The sequence below is a fragment of the Chelonoidis abingdonii genome, chromosome 14 (assembly GCF_003597395.2).
Source record: "Chelonoidis abingdonii isolate Lonesome George chromosome 14, CheloAbing_2.0, whole genome shotgun sequence".
Taxonomy (NCBI): domain Eukaryota; kingdom Metazoa; phylum Chordata; order Testudines; family Testudinidae; genus Chelonoidis; species Chelonoidis abingdonii.
The window spans coordinates 39,431,986-39,437,215 of record NC_133782.1 but is presented as its reverse complement, the minus strand read 5'-3'; positions in this window follow the sequence as shown (position 1 = coordinate 39,437,215).

The following is a 5,230-nucleotide window of genomic DNA, read 5'->3' as shown; positions in this document are numbered from 1 at the left end:
CTTCTACTCTAAACTGATGCCCATAGTACCTAGTGACCAGTGGCTGGCTTCCAAAGGCACGTTCATGTAAGCTACTACAACACCTGGTACACTCTTGCATGAGCAGCCAACCTTCAGACCCTGCATTCTGCTACCCTTCAGCCAGAGGTGAGACACCAATTATTAAATGAATGCAATAAAGATTAACAATCTCATCAAATCTTTGGGTTATGATTTCCGCAGGTTTGTGTGTTTGTGTGTGAGAGACAGATCTTCCTTCATTTGAAGATTTCAATTTGCAAATATAGATTAGATTTACATTGTCTCCTTTGTTTTTGCTAAATGGCATGGCGGTTGAGTGCCTGATCAGCATGCTGATCAGCGTAGCCATTGTATCATGGATTTGTTCATTGAATGCACTGGACAACTGTAATGAGCAAGATTCCGGTCAGAATCACCATCTGTGGTGGCCACATCCTCGAGTTTTGCTGAGTTACATTTTCAGCCAGCAAGGCAATGATCTCATAAGCGAGGAGCAGGTAGAGGCGATGATTTCTGGAGCCTGTGGGAAGTTGGAAGTGAACATCTGGCAAAGGGAACTGTAGATGCTCAAGGGCCTTGGAGTAAGGATTTGGCAAGAAAATGAAGCAGACAAGAGCAGGTCAATGGAGACAGGCCTGACCCACCTGGGGTGTCAGAGCACTACGAAGATGCACACACATAGAGCCAGATTCTGCTCCTGGGGCTGAGCCTGTCCATGCAGTTCATGAGAAGCTACTCAGCACATGGCACTGTAGGGCAGTATCCGCTTGCTGCTGCCATTACATGGGGCAGTTACAAGCAGGGGCGGGATGCAACCATTTAGGCGACCTAGGTCATCAGCTAGGGCACTAGGATTTGGGGGCGGCATTTTCTCGGCAGCGACGCGCGCCAGGATTTCGGCTGCCCGGTTGCCACCCACATTTAGGGCTGAGGGGCTGGCAGGTGGTGCAGGAAGGGCCACTGAGCAAGTGGGAGCAGCATGCAGACTCCAGCCTCAGCTCAACCCGGCCCCATCTCCTCCTGGCGTCCTGGCTGCTCACTCTCTCCGCCCCCGGCTTGCGATGCTCTCTGACGATTGGCGCTGCAAGCCTGGAGCAGGGAGACGTGAAGCGGAGGTGACAGTGGTGCTCTGGGGTTGCTCGTGCCCGTGCGTGGGAGCAGGCGTGAGCTGGGGGCAGGGGAGGGTGCCTCAGGCAGAAGGGGGGGGGGGGGGGGGGGCCTTTTGGCCCGGGCACGGGGGACACCTTAGAGCGAGAGCGGTGGGAGCTGCCAGGGGGGGCCGCCTCAGAAGGGAGGCCATCAGGGACGAGGACGCCGCAGGTGAAGTTTGTCTAGGCGGCGAACATCCTTGCATCGACCCTGGTTAGAAGGCGAGAGCTGCTACATGACTGTCCTCGAGAACTGACTGCACCAAGCACGAAGCCTGGGCGGGCTCATTCTCAGGTCATGGTGATACAGTCAGCCAGAGTACCATGCTAGGACCATCCTCAATAGATGCAACCAGCCTCCCACCATCCAGACGCATCGCCTTTCTGCTCCCTGCTGGTATGGGTTATTGCCCTTCCTGGCATGAAATGTACACTCAAACACCATTCGAGTGCATGGCCACACAAACTTGTAACTCTGCTGAATAATCTTTGCTCATGTCAGTTGTCCATTTAATCTGACATTTTTGAGTTTTTTTAAATAATATGTTTTCAATTTCTTCTTTTTTTTTTTTGTGATAACTGAATTATTTTTTGCTTGGTTTTTATATTTTGAAGGACTTTCCCCTAATTTCCTTTCCCATTGTGCTGGAAAAGAGAGAAAAGGGGAAAAATACAAAACAATGGTTGTCTATTTAATTACTAAAATTTAAGAAAAAGAAGAAGAATTTTTGGTGACAAGTTCAGAATGATAGCTGTAGTAGTCTGTATCAGCACAAAAACAATGAGGATTCCTTGTGGCACCTTACGAGACTACACATTTCTTTCGGGCCATAGCTTTGTGGCTAAGACCAGTTTCATCAGAGCATGGAGTGAAACAATACAGTAACAGTATATATGTGTATAATATATTATGCTTACTGAATTTTTAACTCCGATGCATTTGATGAGCGATTGGGACAACTGCATGAGCAAGATTGTTCAGCGAGTCACAGTCTGTGTGGCCATGCACTCGATGGTGTTAGAGTTCCATTTCAGCCAGCCAGGCGGCAATATCCCATTACAGCAGAGGAGCAGAAAGGTGATGCCGTACTGATGTGGAGGCTGGTTGCATTCGACGGATCCAGTTGTTTACTGGTGCCAGAAAACACCAGTGCCTACTCCCAGGCTCAGCTTCTTTAAGGTGGACTCAAGGGTAGATGCGCAGCTGCATGGAGAGGACACAAATGAGAGGAGACCCATCTGCATACATTCTGTAAATGGCACAGCTGGGCTGAGCAGCATGTTCTGAGGCCCTGCCCCGTCCAATTCACGGTCAGATGCATAGTCTCTTCTAACTGAAAGCTCCAGATTCTGCAGAACAATGATGAGAAACGAGGACTTCAGCTGAGGGAACCGAGTTCTAGGCTGCCATACCCTGAGAAAATCGAGCTCATTGCTTCAAGCTTGCGTCGTCCTGTGTGCAGTGCAGGTTGTCCTGGCAGGCATTCTATCCACCTACTCCACGCGAAGGGCATCTGCACGTGCTCTGTGCATATTATAGCAGATTGCTGCCTCACACTTGACCCACAGCTCACTGCCTGCTGATGTGACTCAGCAGCCATTCAGCAATGGGGGGAAATTGGAAATATTAGCCTTGTTGACAAGAATCCTCAGAGTAGGGATTGACCATTGGTACGCTTGAGAAGAATGATATATTGATATGCCAGTGGGGGTATCTGAGGTCAGTGTTTGACAAGGTTGAAGTAGCTGGAAACAGATCATAGGAAATCCAAGTTAAGCGAAGCTGAATGCAAAGGAATCACATAACCAAGGGGCATGTTAAATCGTCGGAGGAAAATTAGCAGGGTTGCACAGGCCTTGTAAGGGAAGATTGGGCTCAGCCCATCATGGTGCCTTTCTCCTATGAATAGAATTTGGTGTGGCTGAGATGTATGGCAGACAGGCTGAGACTTCTCCTAAAAAGGGGAATGGCTAGCTCCTCCTGTTCAGAAAGAGATCGGGGGAGCTCTCAGAGGACTGTGACCTGATCAGGGGCAGGCAAAGAGGAGCACCTGAAAGGGAGCTCTGAAGGGCATTTGTGGAGGGGATGCAGTGTCAGAAAGGACCAGGAAAGAAACTCTATATAGCAGTGGTAAGGGACAGGAGCAAATCCTACAGGGAATCAGGACGGCTTTGCTGGCAGATCCTGGCTCTGAGTTAAACTCTTATGTCTTTGCAACAGACAACACCTCAGAAGGGAGGGTAATTGAAAAGCACCAGCTTAGGCATGTTGTTTGACTTGCCTGTCTGTACATTTCAATGATTATTGATGGAAATATTTTTTGTCTGTTTGTGTGTGTATGGTGACATCCACTTTTGCCAATAAAAAATCAAATCCTGCCCAACTTTAACAGTAACCATCTCCAAGGCAGCTGGGAAGCTCAAAAATTCCTTTTCACTTCTCCTGAAATGGAATTTTTATTTAACCTTCCTTTATGGGAAAATATTCAGGGTCTTGACAGTTTAATCAGGTTTAGGTTAAAACATTTTGCTGAAAATCTCAAGATTTCCCCTTAAAGGAATCCTATCCTTTTCAGCTATCTGTAGTAAGACATTGCAGAGAGGGTCAGGGTGAGATTGCCAAAGTCACCTCAGAGATCAGGATACCCAGTTCCCCTAGACTGCTATGAAATTCTCTTAATTGTATTGATCATCAGCACAAAGTTTGCTGGGAAGTGTTGGATTCCCAATCTTTCTTTACAAGTAACAAAGACAACACACTTTCAGAGGCTGAAACATCAGAGAAGTAGGTTCTTGAACCAACTGGAATTTTCAGTTCTATGTGCCATGCCGCAGAAGGTCTGCCATGGGTAGGGAACAATAGGGTTCTTCAATGGGGGCCTTTAGTTCTCAAAAAGTAGCAGGCCGAGTCCTATGCGATGGAGAGGGGTGAGCCCAAATTGCAGAGGAGTATATGCCAGATATTTATAGCCTGTGAGTTCATGGGAAGCATCTTCCTTCTTCAGTCTCCTTCTCATTCTTGTATTATCAGCCCATGATTAATATGGACTGTTGTATGAATTTAGATAGAATATATGGTCCAAATGAGTTAACATAACAATTCATTAGTGAGAGGCACCACTAGAACGTTAGGAAGTAGCATTTTCTTCTCTAAAGTTTCAAAGCTGTATTACATCAATGTTTAGACTGCAAGATCTTTGTGAGCGTACAGCAAATTTTCAACCCATCAATTTGCATGACTAGGTAAGATTATGTTTTCATGTGCATTACTTTGGACCTTTCATTATTGAATGTCATCTGACATTTTGTCACCCAATTTGTGAGATCTCTTTGTAACTTTCAGTCAGCTTTAGACTTAATTAGCTCGAATAATTTTATTTCATTACAAACTTTGCTGTATCACTGTGTATCCCTTTTTACCACTGCTCTGACCCAGTGTGGCCTTCTTGTTTCTTATGAAAGGTGGCTCATGCAAATGATAAACCAAATCGAGTCAAACTAATTGAAAAAGTATTTTATATTGTTGGCATTTAATAGGCAGGCTACGTCTTTGTGTCCCACACTGAAACTTGTTTTAACATTATTTAATATTGGACTGGGTGGGTTTATGTTCAATGCCTTTGGCCACTTTATTCCATCAATGGGTCCGAGGAGAATTACTCACAGTGAGGGTAGCAAATTAGCCTGGGTTTTCTCCCTTCCAAAATCTATTCCCAAGTAAGATTACATACTGTTACATGTTAATATTGACAAGTACATCTGAAACAATAGGAGTTTTCAGCTCATCAGATAATCTGCATCATCATTATTCATCATGATCTTAGGTTTGTTGTAGTTGAAATGATCTCAAGGAAGCACATTATTCCACTTACAAATTTGTAGCATAAATTACTCTCTTGTGTGAGGTTTAAAATAATTTCGTTGCTATATAGGACACTGATATATCAATAAGTAGGAGAAGGTGAGAATAATAACATTAATTTGATAGATTATATGTCCTCAAACACGTTACTCTGGATTCAATGCTTTAATTGCAATTATGTTTGATAATCTCTCTCTGG